The following is a 22,679-nucleotide window of genomic DNA, read 5'->3' as shown; positions in this document are numbered from 1 at the left end:
TATATCATCATAAGAAGAATTCATCTCCGTTTTCATCCCTCCCCCTACCAAGTTGATTCCCACACCAAATGCGTGTTTCTTTATTTTTAAGGGGGTTTCCAAATACCAGTTTTCACGTTTGTAACACCTTTAGATTTTTTGGTATATAAGTACATTCTCATACAAATAATTCAAATAATTTTTCAATTCTTTCAACCCCTCCCCTCCGTTAAGTTTTTTCCCGAAAACCAAAGAATACGTGTTTCCTTATTTTTAAAGGAGATGCCAAATACCAATTTTCACGTCCGCAACATGTTAAGGTTTTGAGATATACTGTAGATACGCTAATTTTAAAAATTCACCCCCTTTTTCAGTTCTTCTTAAGTGGATTTTCCGAAAAAAATATGTTTCCTTACTTCTACAGGAAATTCCAAACACCAGTTTTCAAATCTGTAATATGTTACGTGTCTGAGATAATTTGCAGATATATAGTTTTCAGAAATTCACTCAGTTTATCACTCATGTTCACCGCCTACTCGTCGGATTATCCAAAAACACAAACATACGTGTTTCTTTATTTTCAAAGGAGATATCAAATTTCAATTTTCTTGTCTGTAACATCTTCAATTTTTGAGATATATGTCTGCATATAAAAGGTGTTCAACCACCGTTCCCCCTTTTCTCAACCCACTTAATGGGATTTTCCGAAAACAAAAAATACGTGTTCCTTTATTTTTAATGGAGATTCCAAATACCAATTTTTACTTCTGTAAACTTTTAAGTTTTTAAGATATAGATATCCTCATTTAAAAAATTCACCCAGCTTTTCACCCACTTAGCGACGGAGTATCCAAAAATCCTCCCTTAGCGAGCACCTACACGTTAACATGAATGTATCACCAAAATTTCGTTCCTTTCTGTCCAGTAGCTTTGGCTCGGCGATGATGAATCAGTCAGTCAGTCAGTCAGTCAGTCAGTCAGTCAGTCAGTCAGTCAGTCAGTCAGTCAGTCAGTCAGTCAGTCAGTCAGTCAGTCAGTCAGTCAGTCAGTCAGTCAGTCAGTCAGGACAAGTTATTTTATATATATAGATGAGGTACTGCAAGCTGGGTTTCCAGGTAGTATCATTTTTTGGAGTACTGCATGCTTGAACAGGTTAGTGAACTTAATAACTTCAACTCAGTTTAAGTTTGGAACTTCAAGAGAGATCACGGTGAAATTCAGCCATGACAACAACAAAATAACGTCAACTGCATGTTCATTACCTTTCAAAATACTGAGGAATATCGTAAATTGTTGGACAGGAAGAATCGTCGATTTGCTGTTATTTTCAATTTACATACCAAAATGTTGAAAACTATGTCACTTTTAAGCGTCATGTCCACACACTCTAAATCATTTGTTTAATTTCAAAGATGTTATGCGAATAATTCCACGTTTAAACAGATTCCAACTGCAGAAAACCGTGTGCACGAACTAAGAGCGTTGTAAAGTGTAGTACCTCCAACGTTATTTCTGAACAATTATTACAATAACTCTTGTACTTGATGAAGGTGTTATCTAGTTTAGATAAACATATTAATTCAAAACACTCTACAGGTATTTCTGAAACGTTCCTCAGGATACTAGTTTGTATTATATTATTTATTTTCTTGTTTTATTTACAGTAAATTCTTCAGAGAAGTGTTTTATTTTAACTTTTAATTTTGTTCTATTATTCCATTCAAATTCATTTAAACAGTTTATTGCTCATTTTATGCATTAATCTTGTAATTTAGTTAATATCAATCAATCTATACTGATCTGCATTTAGGACAGTCGCCCAGGTGGCAGATTCCCTATCTGTTGTTTTCCTAGCCTTTACCTAAATGATTTCAAAGAAATTGGAAATTTATTGAACATCTCCCTTGGTAAGTTATTCCAATCCCTAACTCCCCTTCCTATAAATGAATATTTGCCCCAATTTGTTATCTTCAATTCCAACTTTATCTTCATATTGTGATCTTTCCTACTTTTATAAACGCCACTCAAACTTATTCGTCTACTAATGTCATTCTACGCCATCTCGCCGATGACAGCTCGGAACATACCACTTAGTCGAGCAGCTCTTCTTCTTTCTCTCATTTCTTCCCAGCCCAAACTTTGCAACATTTTTGTAACGCTACTCTTTTGTCGGAAATCACCCAGAACAAATCGAGCTGCTTTCCTTTGGATTTTTCCAGTTCTTGAATCAGGTAATCCTGGTGAGGTTCCCATACACTGGAACCATACTCTAGTTGGCGTCTTACCAGAGACTAATATGCCCTCTCGTTTACATCCTTACTACAACCCCTAAACATCCTCATAACCATGTGCATAGATCTGTACTCTTTATTTACAATCCCATTTATGTGATTACCCCAATGAAGATCTTTCCTTATATTAACACCTAGATACTTACAATGATCCCCAAAAGGAACTTTCACCCCATCAACGCAGTAATTAAAACTGAGAGGACTTTTCCTATCTGTGAAACTCACAACCTGACTTTTAACCCCGTTTATCAACATACCATTGCCTGCTGTCCATCTCACAACATTTTCGAGGTCACGTTGCAGTTGCTCACAATCTTGTAACTTATTTATTACTCTATAGAGAATAACATCATCCGCAAAAAGCCTTGCCTCTGATTCCACTCCTTTACTCATATCATTTATATACATAAGAAAACATAAAGGTCCGATAATACTGCCTTGAGGAATTCCCCATTTAATTATTACAGGGTCAGATAAAGCTTCACCTACTCTAACTCTCTGAGATCTATTTTCTAGAAATATAGCAACCCATTCAGTCACTCTTTTGTCTAGTCCAATTGCACTCGTTTTTGCCAGTAGTCTTCCATGATCCACCCTATCAAATGCTTTAGACAGGTTAATAGCGATACAGACCATTTGACCTCCTGAATCCAAGATATCTGCTATATCTTGCTGGAATACTACAAGTTGAGCTTCAGTGAAATAACCTTTCCTAAAACCGAACTGCCTTCTTTCGAACTAGTTATAAATTTCACAAACATGTCTTATATAATCAGAAAGAATGCCTTCCCAAAGCTTACATACAATGCATGTCAAACTTACTGGCCTGAAATTTTCAGCTTTTTGTCTATCATCCTTTCTATTATACACAGGGGCTACTATAGCAACTCTCCATTTATCTGGTATAGCTCCTCCAACCAAACAATAATCAAATAAGTACTTCAGGTATGGTACTATATCCCAACCTATTGTCTTTAGTATATCTCCAGAAATCTTATTAATTCCAGCCGCTTTTCTAGTTTTCAACTTTTGTATCTTATTGCAGACCAGCGAATGGACCCGTGCTTCACTACGGTATTCTACATTGTATTCGAATATCGAAGTAAATAGTGTACATGCAGTAAATAAGATTGTTTTAAAATTGCATGTCTCTTAGCGTTATCCGAGAAAGAGCATGGGGAGGTCCCCGTACGTTGTTTCCAATGTAAAGTGTTAGTTACGGATTTGTGATATAACGGCAGGCTCACTTGCCTACTGCCATTCACAATCGAGCTGGGAAGTTTACATTATAATTGCAGGCCCCATTGCCTACTACGCGGACAGAATCGATTTGGGGAGTTTTCGTTAAAATGGCAGCCCCCTTTCCTACTTCCAGACAGATTACAGTTGAGGAGTTTTTATTATAATGCCAGGCAATTACCGTACTATCACTCGAAACTGAGTTGTGCAGTTATCATTATAATGCCAGGCCCATTTTCCTACTGCCAGCCAGCTTACTGCCAGTCACACCAAGTTGGTGAATTTCCATCAAAATAGCAGGCCACTATGCCTAATGCCAGTCACATTTTAGATGAGGACATTTCTTTATAATGGCGGGCACCCTTGCCTACTGCCAAACACAATCGGGTAGGGGAGTTTTACACAGAACTGTATGCTCACTTGCCTGCTGCAAGTCAAATCGAGAAGTGAACTATTCATAACAAATTAGTTCACAATTTTAGGCCTTCCTTACTAATGACAGTTATGCGGGAGTTGGAGAAGGAACCCTTTCCTAGTGCCAGTCAAAGTCGGTGTGGGGAGTACTGATTACAATAGCAAACCCACCCTTTCTCGATCGCTACAAATCGACACCATGAATATATTTAGATCGACATACGAAAGTATATGCGTGTTTACATTATTGAAGACCTTCATTTACAGATTAACTGCTACTAAACGTACGTCATATCGACAAAGGATTATACCATAAGACACGCCGGATTTAGTGGCCTAAATGGCTGGTCCCGTGATATGTCGTCTATTCTTGGGTCAGATTGAGTTAGAAACGTGGAACAGGGTAAAGTGTTTGTAAGATTATGTCACATTACACTACTTTTAGGATAATTATGTGACAGCTACGTACATAGCATTTGGCTCATATATGGCTACTGGGTGGGCCAATTTTCGTGAAGAGTTTGATGATTCTGTATTTCATATAAGTAATTGAAAGTATGAATTATGCATGAGAAAATTCCAAATTAACATCGATTAATAGAGAAAAATCAAACGTAAAAGGGATACAGATACGGCAAAAAGTCATAAGACCAAGGTTGTAGATCATTCCAAATTGAACGGAGATTGTGCAATCCGTTATGTGATAGGAATTTCCGAAGGTGTACACCATCGTTAAAATCGCCTGCATATTTCGATATTCTTCGGGAATAAAAAGGGAAAAATTTAATGATCTTGGTAGTTCTCCGTTCATTACAGGCTAAAACGTATAATTTTGGCAAATTTCAAATATCTTCTTTTTCTTCCGGCAGCTTATACCGCAATCTGGATTTTGGGCGAGGCGGGTAAAAATAAGGACTTTCAGGAAACTAAAACAAAAAATTATGCAAATGGTCATTATTACCCCTTAAACGGAAAGCTGTACGAAAATTTCGCCAAAATAGTCAGTGTAGAGGCACACAGTCGTTACGACTTGATTTTTATAGATAAGGAATCTGCTCCATGTAAAACACCTTTTGGGCTATGTCCGCTGGACTTAACCAGCAAAAGTGACCATTCATGATATCTCCATTATTAATCCTCCTGACGAAAAAATGCACATGAAGAATAGGTTTAGAGGTGGAATTCCATCACGTTTGTTCGATTTCCAGTCAGGTTGGTCTTGTTCTGTATATATTGTGGAAGAGTAAAATCACCATTTCGGTTCTCTACAAACCGCCAGTCCATTCCGGTACATGAAATGTTATTTACGTTTAAAACCTACATTTGGACAGGTGGATGCTAAATAAAAATTTTGGTTCGAATGTCTTCAGTAGTTTTCAAGTTGTAAGGAATACGCTTTACATGCACCCGCTCGTGAGTTAAGTCCGATGGAACTTGTACAGGAAAACGGTCCGTTAATGATATCTCCCTTATTAATCCTCGTATCGAAATGATGCACATGAGAAAAAAGGTTCGGAAATTAATTTCTACCAAGGTAGGTAGATTTCCATTAAGTTTGGTTGTGTATATTTTGTGGAAGTGCAAAATCACGGTTTCGGTTTCGTATAAACCCCCAGTCAGTTCAGGGATTTAGAAACAATATTTGCCCTAAAACCTATCAAGGACAGGTGTATTCTAAATACGAATCTTGGTGGAAATACATCCAGTAGTTTCCAGCACTCGCGTACATACGGCGTAATTAAGGAAGGAAATAATACACTTAAGAAAATTGAAAGTAATAGAAAATGGATTATAACTGAGGTCAGCCGGATAACGACAAATATGTAAATGCCAAGTGAATGTATTGGAAAATCAAATGCCCCTCAATAAATTATTCTAGAGTGAGTTATGGATATAATAAAGCGGTAACAGAGGAGAAATTTAGGTCCAGTGATTCTTAGGTAAACAAATAATAAGAAGATGACTAATGGTGTTATTACTTAATCTATTCGAGGGCGGTTATAACATCCAACGATATTCCGCCAATATCCCGCAGATGGGCCGATAGACGCCTCTCTTGCCTTCTACCCAAGGAACAACCACGAATTTAAAAGCGTGATGAGGAAAATGGCAATACGTTACTTCCCTGCTGGCATGCAGTCAGAGACGTTGCCATGGTAACCTGTAGGTTCGTTGTCGGTCTGTCGGTCACTCAATGCAGAGCATGATACCAGCGGAAAATTGTAAATTTCTCCGTCATGTGAAGAGTAAGGTAAATTATGAACATAACGAAAGATGTTTATAATGAAGAGACGTTTCACGTAAGGTAAATTAAGTTTACAGAAAATCAATAGTATAAGAGAAAATGGAGGAAAACCATTCTGGTTTTCCTACAAACCCCCGTCTATTCAAAGATTTTATAATAATATGCATATCGAAACCTTCCTCGGAATGAGTGTACTCTAAATGTGAAGTTTGGTTGTGATCTATCCAGCCGTTTCGACGTGATGGTGGAAAAACCATTCTGGTTTTCCTATAAACCCGCCGTGTATTCAAAGATTTTAAAATGATATGCATATCGAAACCTTCCCCGGGATAAGTATACTCTAAATATGAAGTTTGGTTGAGATCTATCCAGCCGTTTCGACGTGATGGTGGAGAAACCATTCTGGTTTTCCTATAAACCCCCCGTGTATGCAATGATTTTAAAACTATATGCATTTCGGAACCTTCCCTGGGATGAGTATACTCTAAATATGAAGTTTGGTTGAGATCTATCCAGCCGTTTCGACGTGATGGTGGAACAGACAGACAGACAAACAGACAAACAGACACGAAACGTAAAAACCACCGATTCGGTCTTGAGTTGACCTAAAACGGATAAATATCTGAAAAATTGGCAAAACAAAAGAAATTACAGATAGCGGACCCCCTACAATTTTATTTATATACATGTCATTGTTATCATATGTAAATTTTAATACTTCTTTAGCCTTAGTCTCCTTCTCTATCTGGACATTATCCTTGTAACCAACAATCTTTACATACTGCTGACTGACTACTCCTGCCTTTTGAAGATCCTCACATACACACTCCCCTTGTTCATTAATTATTCATGGAATGTCCGCCTTGGAACCTGTTTCTGCCTTAAAATACCTATACATACCCTTCCATTTTCACTACAATTTGTATGACTGCCAATTATGCTTGCCGTCATGTTATGCTTAGTTGCCTTCTTCCTTAGAATCAATTTTCTAGTAAGTTCCTTCAATTTCTCCTTACTTCCACAGCTATTTCTAACTCTATTTCTTTCCAGTCTGCACCTCATTCTTCTTCTTTTTAATTTTCTATTATAATAAGGTGGGTGTTTGCCATTCCTTACCTCCCTTAAAGGTACAAACCTGTTTTCGCATTCCTCAAAAATTTCTTTATATCCATGCCAGAGTCTGTTCACATTTTTATTTACCGTTTTCCACCGGTCAATATTACTTTTTAGAATCTGCATCATGCCTGCTTTGTCAGCCATATGGTACTACCTAATAGTCCTACTTTTAAGACCTTCCTTTCTATCACATTTATATTTAACTACGACAAAAACAGCTTCATGATCACTAATACCATCTATTACTTCAGTTTCTCTATAAAGCTCATCTGGTTTTATCAGCACCGCATCCAGGATATTTTTCCCTCTGGTTGGTTCCATCACTTACTGAATCAGCTGTCCTTCTCGTATTAACTTCTTTTCCATTTGTTGGTCATGCTTCCTGTCGTTCGCATTTCCTTCCCAATTGACATCTGGTAAATTCAGATCTCCCGCTACAATCACATTTATTTCCTTGTCGTTTCCTATGTAGCTGATTAACTTATCGATAATTCTGAATCCGTGTCAGTGCTACCCTTTCCCGGTCTGTACACTCCAAGTATATCAAGTTGCTAATTATCTTTAGAAATGAGCCTTACACCTAGTATTTAATGTGTCTCATCTTTAACTTTTTCGTAGCTTACAAATCCTTCTTTCACCAGAATGAATATTCCCCCCTCCCACCATTCCTATCCTATCTCTACGTTACACACTCCAGTTCCGTGAGAAAATTTCTGCTTCCATTATATCATTTCTCAGCCATGATTCAACTCCTATTACAATATCTGGTAAATATATACCTATTAAATTACTCAATTCTATTCCTGTCTTTACAATACTTCTACAGTTCAACACTAACAATTTTATGTCATCCCTACATGATTTCCAGTACCCTGTTCCCCTATCACCGCTACCTAGGCCACCCGTTTCCCTGAATATACCTCCCTATTACCCTTCCAAACAAATTTCCTAACTTATTCGTACCACTGCGGTTTAAGTGAAGGCCATCAGAACGCAGATCCCTATCTCCTACTCACCCATTAGGATCTAGAAATTTCACTCCCAGTTTCCCACATACCCACTCCATAGTCTCATTTAAATCCCCAATCACCCTCCTGTCAGTATCCCTCCTACATAGTATTCCATTTATAACAATCTCCGCTTTCTTAAACTTCACCCGTGCTGCATTTACCAGATCCCACACATCTCCAAATATGTTGGTACTTACAGTATATCAGCTTGCATTACGTTGTTGGTACCAACGTGAAACACTACCGCCATCTCCTTCCCCTTCTCCCTCTCTTCTTCTTTCCTCAACATCTGCCTCAACCTAATTCCTGAATAACTTTCTATCCTGGTTCCCTTTCCTCCACACACTTTCCCCACGTGTCTAACGATGGAATCTTTTTTCGTTTTTTTTCGGGGGGCCCCCGAAGCCCGCTCCCCCCGCGTGACCATCGACTCAATCTGCATGGCCTCCGACATGCTATTATTTCTAAGAAGAAAGAGATAGCAGGGAAGAGTGGGAAATGATACAAGGAGTATCTGCCTGTTTCCATGTCAGACACGCTACCAGGCAAGGTTTGCATTGGTTGGATAGTGTTAAAGTATGGTATGGAAGGGTCAGGGAAAAACCACATAGGCAGTAAAGAGAAATAGCCTACATGTAAAACCTGACATCTTGTGATAGCACATGCAAGGATGTGGGCTGGAAAAGTCCAGAGGTAGTGTTAGTTAGGAATAGGTAACATGCACAAGTCATAAACCCATTCCTCGCCATTTCGTCTGCCAGGGGATCAGACCGTCTGGGCACTGCTTTGACTAGCGTGGGCCTTGCCGGCTGTGTAGCCATTCGGCGAGTACCACAAGGGCCTGCCGAACAGCACCACCTCCTTGGGGTCTCTCGTACTCTGTCTCCGATCCCGGAGAATGAGGTCAAGCCCGCCTAGGCGGGGGCCTCCTGGAAGGGGGTGGGTCATGGCGCCGGGCCTCCTTCCTCTCTGCCCGCGCCATGGCCCGGTAGACAGAGCAACTGCGGTGGGAGGCCGGGTGGCCTCCCGAGCAGTTGGCGCACACCGGCGCCTCCTTAAGTGCTGCGCAGGCAGTGTAGTGGTGATCACCACCACAGCAGTTGCACCTCAGTTGGAGCCCACAGCTGACCTGACGATGGTCCCACCTCACACAGCGGAAACACTGCAAGAGCTGCTGAGGGGGACGTTTCACTCTCACCTGACTGCCGCTACCCGCTGAGGTCCTCTCCTGATTGGCTCCTCCGTAGACTGCTGTCCTGGGAGCAGTCCTGGGTTGCGGTGGGGCGGCCCTCTCCTGATGGCCCTGGCTGCCGCCACCCGCTGAGGTCCTCTCCTGGTCGGTTCCTCGGTAGCCTGGTGTCCTGGGAGCAGTCCTGGGTTGCAGCTGGGCGGTCCTCTCCTGATGGGCCGGCGTCGCCTTCTGCTTTCTGATCCGGCGTCGTCTTCTCCTTCTTCCCGAGGGTTGCTTCTCGGCACGGGAAGAGGCCTCGTCTTGGTGGCCCTGCTCCCGGCCTGGTGAACCCGTGGTAGCTGGTGGCTCCGCTGCGTCGCCGTCTTCTTCCTTCTCCTGGCTGGCGGCGGCGGCGTCGGTCGGTGCTAGCACTCGACTGCGTTCCCTGCCCTGAGGGGCGCACATCGAGGTCTGCAGTTCGACAGACATGCAGGCAGGCTGGGCCTGGGCAGCAGCCTCAGAATGCCAGGGGGCGTCCTTCTCCACTGCTGTGCTGCTCTCCACCATCACGGGCGCTTTCCTGGTTTGCGCCCGGGTAACAGGCCCTTCCTGGTAGGCCTGCGTCTGCGTCCACTTCATCCTGGTAGGTGATCGACGATCCTGGTTGGCGGCCTTGTTGGTCTGCGTATACTTCGTAAAGTACAGCTTTCCAACTGGAGTCGCGCCGTCGCGGCGCTCGGTAACGCCGCCGTCGTCTTCTTCTGTCCTCGGCTCCGTCTGGGTGGCTGCGTACTCAAAGCTGCCCCAGGCATCCAGCTTCTCCCTGAGTCCTGGTAGCCGGGCGACCTGGTACTGTTGAGACACCAGCTCCGCGTAGACCTCGAAGCGGGGCTTGTCCTTTGGGCGAATGATGATAGCCCAGCCGGTGATGACCTCGCCGATGATCTCAGTGATCGTCTCTCCCAAGAACTCAGCGATCATGCTGAGGAGATCGATCATGCGGCTCGTTCCCTGGTGGGTGTTCAACCCCCATCGGTTGTACACCACCAACGACGGGCGATGGGGGCGGCCGTCGACCTGAGTTCCGCCAGTAGTTTCGCCACCGCTCCCTCGTGGTCGTAGTCGGCCGGTCTCACTGGTAGGGTCAGCTTCACCATCCTGGTCCTCCTGAAAGAGATCCCGAAACAGAAGAAAGAGCGAGCACTGAAAAGTACTACAGCTCAGACAATGCTCCTTCGAAGATGTACTAATTAGTACAAGTGCCTGGCTGATACTTGAAAAGTACAGAGCGCCTTGCAAGGAGAGAGAAAGCAGAGCGAGAAGCCAACGATGGAATCCCCCATGACCAGAGCCTCAACCTACCCACCTCATTTGATCCCCTCCCTTTCTGGTCAGTCCTATCTTTCCTGATAGCTGCAGAAGCTACTTCCTCCTCCCTTTTCTCCTTCCCATGACCCTGTTCCATCTGTCTTTTTCTATCCTCTACTCTACATCTCCCTTTCCTACCTTTTCCCTTCCTCCTACTCCCACACATCTCAGTAACAGTTCCCTGTCCCTCATCTTCCCTCTGTTGTTCTAACTGGAGTGACTCGTATATGGCTCCTGAGTGAATACAGTTCCTTTTTTCAGAACATGAGGTATACTGCACCGGGAAACATGACTACGTACTAGACAATCGTTACCGAGGAGAAGTTTCAGCTGTTTGAAGAAAACACGAGCCTTCTTATTAACGATAACTGAGGAAGAATTGTGATAGAGGAATTATTATATTACACGACGTAAAGCAGCGTATGATTGGTTAAAGAATAAAATGAAGGCTGTAGATTAGAATTTTCGAAACAGTTATGTTGAATTGGAAAGAGGTTGAATTTGACACTGCACGAAATTGTGAGCAGCATTGTTGGTATCTGTAATGAATTTCAAAATTGTCAGATCACACAATTCAGTAACAATAACTCATTTCAGCAGTGAATTTGTAGAAAAAATACAGGCAGTATTCTATGGTTTACTATTTTGCTTAAAAGCTGTGATATTCAAAATCCAAGCGACTTGTCAAGGTATTTCTGGAATTAGTTATCACCGTGTTTAATGATTGATTGATTGATTCTTGGAAAGGATTCACTGATTAGTATCTAGTTTAAGGCAAATTCTCGGGTATAACAATTCATTCCCGAACATCTTGGACTTTTATACACCTATGAAAGCAGGAATCCAATTTCCGTAGAAAACAATGACAATTCTTGCATGGTTACGCTCCATATAAAAACAGAATATGCTGAAGTCTAGTCCTTCTTTGCTCAAATATATGACGAATAACTGACTTTGTTTGCATTAATGCCACTGATGTTATTTTGAATTGAGGTCTGTTGTCTTTGTAGGTTTCCATTTCAATTTAGGTAACTGCTGTTTCCCTTAATGCGATGACATGTTTCTTATAGTATGTATTTGGTTCGCAAAATGATTTCATTGTGGGATTTTTTCACTGTGGGCGATATCGAGGTAAATTCCTTGTACCTCCACCACTACTATAGAAAAAGTCTTGTCATCTGCAATATATTTTGGAAATATGGAGGAATAATGCTCGTACGTAGTTGAACCAAATACTTCCTACTGCTCGAATTTGTCCTCTACAAGTGTGAGTCAAATGAAAACTAAAAACAGAAATTTCCTGCCATGTTTCTAACCATTGGCACTATTGTCATTGATGATTTAACGAATATCCTACAAGTCGCTGCACCACCGTGCAATCAAGTGAACACCATCAAAGTAAAAGTGTAGCAATGGCCACCCCAATCCAGACCTACAATAAAGAACAATGGTCTGTTCTTCAGTATTTAAGTAGTGGTGGTGTAAATACTATTGAAATTAATCGACGAGTGGCGATTCTGTACCGTGGTACATGTTTGTCACAGCAGCAACATGACAGTCCTCGGCATTATACTTGCCGCACAACAGTTGCGACAGTTCATCGCCTGCATTTTCTTCGTCTTCCCCATCAACAGTATATCCTAGACCTCGCCCCTGATGATTATTGTATGTTGGGGTGCCTGAACGCTGCACTGGGTAAACAAACGTTCCGTTCGGATAAAGGTGAAGGATAAAGGTGGTGCACGTTTTGCTGATCCAGCAACTATATAATATTTCTGGAGTAATTCATGCACTTTGTAAGCGCTGGAGGATTTGCACTAAACGTAATGGAGGCCACGTAGACAAATTGTACATTTGCTTACCACTATCGCGCTGTAGAATTAATTGAACAACTTATTTATATTTATCATTTGACTCGCCCTTGTACTTTCGGCAACAATAGAATAACAATTAAAATTTTCCCTCAGTCCTTCGAATCATCAGAGACTGATCAATCACCGCTAATGTACTGTTATAAGTTGCTGGAGGAGATTGTCGGCGAATTAAAGTGACTCTTTGGCTTGGTAAATTGCTACAAGTACTTAGAAATTAACTCATATAATTATTAAATATAACACGGTCTTCTAAACCAAATACGGAGTTAAAGTAATAGTTATATCTCATAACCATAAACCACTTACATAACCCTGAGCTATCACCTCAGCCTCGTCTGGCTCAATATTTTAAACGTAACTTAGTATACTTTCACTGACTACTTTTTGACATAGCGAAATTGTCAACAAAATTACATACTTATCAATACTTGTTTTTCAAATAACACTTCGTGTAGAAGTCTGAAAACTCTCGAATGTACAATATCGCATTCAAGTAAGTGATTACTGACCATTCATTCTAAATCTATTGACAAATTATTATGCGAAATCATGGTAGACTGTACAAACTGTGTATATTTAATATGGTCTGAAATGTAATCTATATTCCTAGAGTTGAATTAAATCATATAAAACTGCTACGTTGACTGCCAATCTCGTGTCTTGAAATTAATACCAGAGTAATGATGTAGTTCTACAACGGAAATTAATTCTGAAAAAGGAATATAGAAAATCTTGCTTTTATTTTCCATACAGGCAACGGCACTCTACATCAGACGGCGAATATGGCATGACGTACTCAATACGGTATACCGTGCTGACATGTTAAAAGCTCGGTGGATATTGTAGAAAAAAGAGAAATTCACTGCACTGTATGAATACATTCTCAAAAAATAAACTGGATCTCGTAAAATGCTTCAATTCCGCCTGGATGGTGGTAGTACACTACAAGTCATATCTGTTCCATTTCATATGGGCAGTCAAAAGTTTTTATAGACAGCTGTATGCAGTGTTTACTAATACTGTACGTTTGAGAATATTTTGAAATAACCTTCAAACATTTTTTCTCGATTCATTTAGGATATAGGTAAATGTTTATTAAATGTTCTTCGGTTTATTGCCCAACCTACGTCTTAATGTGCACCGTTCTCGTCCCCGAAACAGTTGGAAGTGTAATTACAATTACTGACGTCTATCATTAACATTGCTGCACCGGAACTAAAACTTAATGTAGGATTCCAGCATTATCCTACTGTAAGCAGTAACAGCTTATGAAGACTATTATGTGAAGACCACTTTCTCACATTTTCTCAAAAACCTCTTTTTTCAGGTTTTTGGTAAATATTAAGATGGGTCAATGTAATTGAAAGTTATGTTTGCTACTTTTTCTGTTTGAGAAAATTGTTCTGTTAAGTAATTTTGGAATTATACGTCACTATCTGTCATAATTAATAAGCTACGGGAGTACAACTTGGAATTCGACATCTAAAATATTTGTATTGACCTAGGTTGGAGAAACGTTTGACCAGGATGCACAATTATCGCTCACAATTGTAAACATATTTTATGAGTGTTGGCAGTATTTGATGTTTAAATATAAAAGTTCTTTTTCTTTCAGCAAGGTAACGTTCACTGGACTGTCCGGGTCACTGCATGATAAATATGCCGTGAAATGGTATTGAACGATTTCCTTTAGAAATATCTGAGTTAAGCGATTTTGATTTATAAATATGGTTTCACATAAGAAAGGGGCTGCCAGGACTTGATGTTAAATACGCGCCAAGTAATCGAAAAATGCTATGAGAGGTGAAGTTAGTTACCTTTGTTTCGTAGATATAGCAAATAAATACGAAAGTGTTTCAAAGTATTATGGGTTATGCGGGAGGTTTTCATAGGCAACCAAAGGTATTTATTATGACAATGTGGTTACAGTGAGAATTGGTTGTGGAAGGAGGTTTTGGTTCAAAGCAGTTGAAGTGGTTAAACAAGGCTGTAATATTTCACCCTTAAAAAAAACCAAACCCCACGGTACTTAACGCCCTTGATAGGACTTTGGCCTGCCCAGCGATCGCTGCACAGCCCAAAGGCCTGCAGATTACGAGGGGTCGTGTGGTCAGGACGACGCATCCTCTCGGCCGTTATTCTGGGCTTTTGAGACCGGGGCCGCCATCTCACCCTCAGATAGCTCCTCAATTCTAATCAAGTAGGCGGAGTGGACCTCGAAACAGCCCTCAGATCGAGAGAAAAATTCCTGACCTGGCAGGAATCGAACCCGGGGCCTTCGGGCGAGAGACAGCCACGTTACCCCTACACCATGGGGCCGGCTATTTCACCCTTAATATTCATAATATAGTTGGATCGTTTGATGAATGGTATAAAATGGCACGGAGGGATTCGGCTGGGTAGAAATACACTGCCTGACCAAAACAATGAAGCACCCAGAGTAGGGGGAGGGGGGGTACTAGGGCAGTGTAGATAGGATTTTTAATTACATGTAAAGTAAGCCTGACGGCATGTGTTTGTTTAATTTTGTTACTATGATAGATTCGGATACGAGAATAATGCATGTTTATTTTATTTTCATTTTACTTTATGATTAGATGATTGGGAAAATGAGGGATTGATAGGATTAGTTGTTGTTTATTTATGCATGTTACGTAGTGTAGGATATTCCGAGTTTTCCTTATATATATGTTAGTAGGGCTAGATTGGCAGGTTCATCTTAATACAACGTTAAATACGTATGATTTCATTTTATTTCGGTTATTCAGAGAAACAGGTATAGCTATTCTGCATGATGCATGATTTTACGGAAGCTGACTGAAAGAGCTGCAGAACGTCGTTGTTAGAATAAGATCTTTGAAGTTAAGCTGGACTCTGTTTTGCCTGATGGTCTGCAAAGGACACGAACTGAGTCTCATAATGTGGAAGGCCAATGGGATTTATGAGAAATAAGAGATAAAGATTGCATGCTGAATTATAATGTATTGGTGCAGGCTTATTGTATGCCTGACAAGAGAAAGAATATTGTGCAGATGTGTGTGCCTGCCAAGTGTCTTCTGAGTGTATTTTGTGATTAGAATGGACAGTATTAATTCCAGACTATTGAGTCTGATGTTGTTAAATGGCACAAGCATGCTAAGAAGGAATGAATATACGTGAGTTTCCGTGTAGTCGGCGAAAGACGTTATCTCATAGCAAGCTGATTTCTGGCCTTGTGATTATTAGTAGGCGAGAATGAGACGATATTTCCTTGTGACAGCCTCGGGAGACAGAATCCAAACTTTAGCATAGTGTTGAGTTCAATATTTCTTTTCAGCTCGTAATCTACCCGGAAGTACATGACGGATGACCGCGCTGTTGAGCGCTCAAATGCAGCAGAAGGAGGCAATGTTGCCCATTGCTTTCTTCATGATATCAAGGGTTATTTATATGTTTTTCCCTTACAGGATGATGTTTTAAATTGTTATTTGTGGCTGTATACCTTGTCTCGTTGTTTTAAAAGGGAACAGCCCGAGTGCTGAAGTATTAGTGGTTTATCTAGTTCTGTCTAGATCTTTTGCAGTGAACCGGGATTCACATTAGAATCTGTGTAGCATTTAAGATTTTACTCGATATCCGATGTATATATATGTTTAGTTTGATTATCTGAATTGTTGTAAATATAGTATAGGATATGCCCCTAGTATTTTGCATAACTTACATAGCGTCCTATTGCGTCTTAATTATTTTTCTTTTCGTTGTAACTTTTCTTTATAATGTTACTTTTATTTAACGGGAACATTTCGGCGACTCTCGATTTAACTTAACTTTGGAAACCGTATCGTGGTGATGCGATAGTGTGTAACTCCATACGAAAATACCACATGTCAGTGTTTGCGTACACTTGTTGCCATACAATATAAACAATGGACTATAAGAAGAAGCTCAGTCTTGATGTATACAAGTGTTCTTTGTTGAACTTGATTTTGATTTTCAAATTTTGTATTATCATTCAAGTAACGTTTTAACTTCCATTTATTTTCTATATTTTTGAGTTCATTTTGACATATTATTCTTCCTTGTTTTAATTGCTTTCTCGTAATATGATCGGGGATATTTATCAATAAATCCATCTTACCACCTATGATTGTTTCTCATTCGTGTTATACATCCATTTCCTGTCATTGATTGATATTTTAGAGTAGAACTTCGACTTTTTATCCTGACCCAACCGACAACCAACCCACACTCTGCCCAACCCTGAGTTAGTCGGATGTTCATACAGGAATGGGGGCATCGTCCTAGAGGGTATTTACCCTTGGGTACGGTACAATACTGGGATCACTGAAAAAGTATTTTTAGGAATTATAAGTATTATTTGGAATGAGCTTCATTATAGAACGTATGGCGTTCAAGTTTGCCTCAGAAACAGGTTTGCTACTTGGCCACAAAGTTTCAAGCAGACTGTGAAAGGGTAAAAATTCTTCAGTTTGTGGTTTGCGCCCAGATTTTGATTTCTGAATGTTTTTTCAAAGGTTCGTCCATCAAATTGTGTTTTGAAAAATACACTGGCGAATAAAACATCCAAACACTAAGAAGGGGTGTTGCTAGATTAACGAACGTTGGTAGGCGTATTTATACACCTGAAAGATGACGTTGATTCAAATGTCCCGCAAATCGCATTATTGTGGCGCTAGTAGCGGCCTCATAACTTTGCATATCAGGTTTGCTGTAAATGCGGGCTGCACTATGCGAAAAGATTAGTTACCCGTGGGATTGGACGGAGTGACTGTGAGTGTGTCAATAATGCCTTTATGACTAGTGGAGGTCAGTTGAGTTATCCGACTAAAGCCGTTTCTGCCTTGCTGCCAGTGATGGTCATGTATTGGTTAGAAGGAGGCCAGGTGAGCGCCTGCATTCCACTTGTCTGCGGCGTCGGTATACTGGACCTACACCGGGAGTTCTGGTCTGGGGAGCAATTTCCTATGACAGCAGTAGCACTCTCGTGTTTATCCCACGCACTCTGACTGCAGCGACCTGTTGGGATGCCATTTATGAACAGTATTCCTGGGGTTGTTTTCCAACAGGATAAATCACGCCCCTATGCCGCTGTTGTAACCCGACATGCTCTACAGAGTGTCGACATGTTGTCTCGGCCTGTTCGATCACCTGACCTGTCCCCAGTCGAGCATGTATGGAACATCATTGGACGACAAATCCAGCGTCATTCACAACCGGCATTAACAGTCCCTGTATTGACAAACCAAGTGAAACAGGCATGGAACTCCATCCCACAAGCTGACAACCGGCACCTGTACAACACAATGTATGTCTACATTCAGCAGTCAGGCGATTATACCGGTTATTATTGGACCAACATGGCACATTTACGATGGATTTCCTCTCTCGGATATTGACCTGTAGTCTTGTACCTTTAATTATTTAAATAACAAACCTCGACAAATATATTGTCAACATTTCCGTATTCTATATTCCTTATTCCATGGTGTTTGGATATTTTTTCCTGCAGTCTATACTCTCAGGATCGCTTCTGTACAACTGAATGTCTCTGATCTTCAACCAGTTAACTTTTCATATTGGGTGCCTATTTTCCGATTCCGGATAGTCTTCTCCACGGCAGTAGTGCTTAATACGTTTCCACTAGTATCGCTGTGAGCTGAAAACTGATTATTAGGAAAGTCTTCATTATATTCATGTAGTCCTCTGGAGTGTACAGGCGCTGTTGGAGATTCAGAACACTCTCTGTCTCGCCGAACTAACTTTGACCGGGCAAAAGAAATCTCTGTGTGCTTTTCTGAACAGAAGATGACATTCTAAAATTTTGAAAATGAGAACTATCTGCATATTATGAATCTGCCCCTCCCCCCACACAAGAATCAGGCCACAGTATGAGTTCTTCAGGTGTGTGAACGTTCTCCATTATGTGCTTGCATGGGCTAGAGTCAATTTCCTGAGCACATCGTCCTCGAGCCACACGTAACAATGCCCTGTATCGTCTAATCCACTGCGAATTTCAAGGTTATATGGTCATAACTGATCTATATAGAACATTTCATAACATTCGAAGTGGGTGTAAAGCGTTTTGAAGGTCGCAGCGTCTTCTTTAGCTTTTAACATATATGTACTCTTCAGTTTCTGAGCAGATTCTGCCTCCTTAAGGTAGTCAGATTGTGTTTCTTTGCAGTTGAGGGTTTCATGGCCTCTAGTATGATTCTATTTTGTTTTCAGAATGTCACACATACTGAACGTGTCCTTCTTGAGAGCCTTTCTATCCAAATTCAATTTTGAAAGAAATATAACTTTATATGATTAAATGACACAGGTCATTCACGTTGGTCCTTATACATGCTGCACATTACATCAAGAGTTTCTTTGGGGCGAGAAATTATCTCTGTTCCTTCCCTTCTCTAGTGTGATTTATACTTCGGGAATTGTTTAATATGCTGTATTATTTCTTCAACTGTCTTGCCTTGTAATTTATTTTTTCCACGTCCAATAACCAATCGAACTCTGGTAGACATTTGCATGGACAATAATACTCTCGAAACTCATAAGGCACTTCGCATTGGTCCTTTTTCTGATGCCACAGAAGTGCCTCGCTGATCGTCCTTTAAAATAATAAGAGGGTAAAGAATTTCACCGGTACCATGATTTCGGACACTGGTGGAAGGGTACCAGTCATAGCTTGCCGGCAAATGACTAGACTCGAATAAACAAAGACATTCGACACAGTAAACTTAGAGAAAGGTCGTCTCCGATGTAAGTTTGAGTGGGGAAGTGGATTGGAAATAAACCTATGGTGGTAGAATTGATATAAAAAATATTTAGGAACTGTGAAAATTTCACGAGTACTGTAGCGGTTGTTCGACATAATCAGACGCCTGAAGACATTCAAATTCGGGATGATACATTCAAATTCGGGATGATACCTGGTCTGCCTGGCGGATGATAGCCGAGAAGGACGCAAAAATTTACGGCAGTGCCGTGTTCGAAGACCGAGCGCGCGTCGGGCAGTTGAAGGTGATACCATTGTGTCACAAGTTCCTTAGTGCCAGGACGGAATGAAGAATGCATCTGTGAATTAGGCGGACCAGATAAAAGACCAGAAATGTAAATATTCCTTTAAATATTAGTTTGGGCAAAAGTTTCCAAATGTTTTTTCTAAAATTTAAAAATGTGTAAATCTGAAAAGTGCTGGCGTGGAAACCGGTAAGATGAAGTGCTAAACTGGACGGGCCTAGTATTCCTCGTCCAGTTTACAGACTACAGGCAGAGTTGAGAACAATACAATTTAATTATGTAGATTTGCTAACGTCCGCCCCTGTGGTGTAGTGGTTAGTATGATTAGCTGCCACCCCGGAGGCCCGGGTTCGATTCCCTGCTATGCCACGAAATTTGCAAAGTGGTACGAGGGCTGAAACGGGGACCACTCAGCCTCGGGAGGTAAACTGAGTAGAGGTGGTTTCGATTCCCACCTCAGCCACCCTGGAAGTGGATTCCCGTGGTTTCCCACTTCTCCTCCAGGCAAATGCCGGGATGGTACCTAACTTTAAGGCCACGACTGCTTCCTTCCCTCTTCCCTGCCTACCCCTTCTCATCTCCCCCCACCCCGCAAGGCCCCTGTTCAGCATAGCAGGTGATGCTGTCTGGGCGAGGTACTGGTCACCCTCCCCAGTTGTATCCCACGACCCAGAGTCTGAAGCTCCAGGCCACTGCCCTTTAGGCGGCAGAGGTGGGATGCCTCGCTGAGTCCGAGGGTAAAGCCAACCCTGAAGGGTAAGCAGATTAAGAAAGAATCAATGATGACAACGGTTTAAGATAATAAAGATCATCAGTGATGATAATAATAATAATAATAATAATAATAATAATGATAATAATATGGATTAATTCGGATGATGATGTTGACGGTGACTAGGGAAGACAGGTGGGGAAATTACGAATTGATCGTCAAAATGCTGTAAATATTGATTGCAAATCCCTACATCTCGATGTTTAGGTTAGAGTCCCTTTGTCGTATTCCTTCTGTTAATCGTAGCATGCCTTGGGGTTAGGAGCCCGAATGGTGTTGAACAATCTCGGGTGGGTCTCATCTCGTGAAAGGTGGAGGCGACGACATAAGTGATGTACTCGGGCCCACCTTTCCAACAGGTGAACGGTCTCGTCCATGTTGGTAGTGGTATTACTGTAAGGGTCGCCGTTTCAACCCACTGTGATCCTGGGTTCAACCACCCAAGTGGATGGATGGTTAAAAAAATGTAATATCTATTTTTCCTTGTTTTTCAAATTTATTTGTCAAATTGAATGGCAAAGAAGGGTCAATAATATTTGTTTTGTTCCAGAAGTAATTTTGAATAAAATGCTCCTTAAGCATTTGCAAAGGAAACAGTTCCATTTTCTTGTTCTTGTAAACAATGTTCAACCATTGGTGACCGATTAATATATCCGTCCCCTTTTCCTGCGACGGAGCCTCCAGTTCTCCCCATTGATCTGTTTTAGTTTATTTATTTTGTTTTATCATTGTGCTTTATCGTTAATAATTTGTACGCCCCGTTCAACCCTGTAGCACCGAGCTCGATAGCTGCAGTCGCTTAAGTGCGGCCAGTGTCCAGTATTCGGGAGATAGTAGGTTCGAACCCCACTGTCGGCAGCCCTGAAGATGGTTTTCCGTGGTTTCCCATTTTCACACCAGGCAACTGCTGAGGATGTACCTTAATTAAGGCCACGGCCGCTTCCTTTCCACTCTCAGCCCTTCCCTGTCCCATCGTCGCCATAAGACCTATCTGAGTCGGTGCGACGTAAAAAAAAAAGTAGCAACCCTGTAGCACTGATTTCATTGCCCAAATATTTTATTTGTAGGTTCCGAACCTTCGTATTTATGTTTGTTTGTTTGCACCATATATGGAACCGTAACATCCCTGAGATTAAATGCTGGTAGAGGACTCAGGCGTGAAAGTGTGCAATACTGTCCTGTGTACATTATAGAACGAGTACGGTGAGTGGCATTAATTGGCATGTTGTATGGTAATTACGTATGATAATGACACAACTGTGCATCGTTGGACATAAATCTATAATATCTACCGAGTTTATTTATCTGTCTATTAATTTATTTACAGAAACCCAATCTTGTCTAGGTTAACATGCTGTAGTATCAAACAAAGCAAGTTGATGCTTATACAGTATGTTAGGTGTATACGTGCAGATATTAAGCTAGTCGGCTAAGAAAAATACATCTCATAATATATGCTATGTACTTTTTACCTTGTCCTATTAGTTTGCCCATAACTGAGCTAAATATTTCAGGACCTAATGTGTTTTGAACGGCCGTAGCAGGATACGCCGGTGATGTCATTCTGTCCACGCGTAGCGGAAGTACAGTAGCCGAGTATAGGGCTTGCTGAACCTGTTTCTTATCGCAGGCCAACACATGCTGTTGTGCACTTTCCCTAAAGGCTTGGCAAGTAGAAGAGGATGACTCACGTGCCAGGTCACTTGCTGTACTCGAAAACCGGTGTCGGGTACTCTGTGTGAAAAGTACACAGAATCCTTACAGTGACGTCGAAGATCCGTACAAGCACATACGTGCGAATCAAGTGTTGTGTATTTGTGTGCGATTTTTAAGACGTCAATGGCATTACTCAGTGATCCAAGCTGACAAAATGAAAGGCAATGGTTAATAAGTAAATGAAATATGGGCGCAACATTTCTGTGCTGTTATTGCGACAGTCTACGATGAATTTCTGACAATAGACAACGCGGGTTGTCTATGCTTATTCATAAACTTTTTAGGTCATAGAAAGGACGGTGGACACTGAAAGAAAAGGCTATAAGTATTCAGTGAAATTGTTATTAATGAGACAAATTTCAAAAACCGTAGTTGCATCCATCGTGAACATTGCTCGAAGGAAAAAGACCTACTGTGGAATTGCCGCCGGGCATTTCTAATAGAAGGCTTATTCTTCTTTTTCC

This window comes from Anabrus simplex, chromosome 2, assembly GCF_040414725.1.
Source record: "Anabrus simplex isolate iqAnaSimp1 chromosome 2, ASM4041472v1, whole genome shotgun sequence".
In the NCBI taxonomy this organism is placed as follows: Eukaryota; Metazoa; Arthropoda; class Insecta; order Orthoptera; family Tettigoniidae; genus Anabrus; species Anabrus simplex.
Note: the sequence above shows the minus strand (reverse complement) of the source record.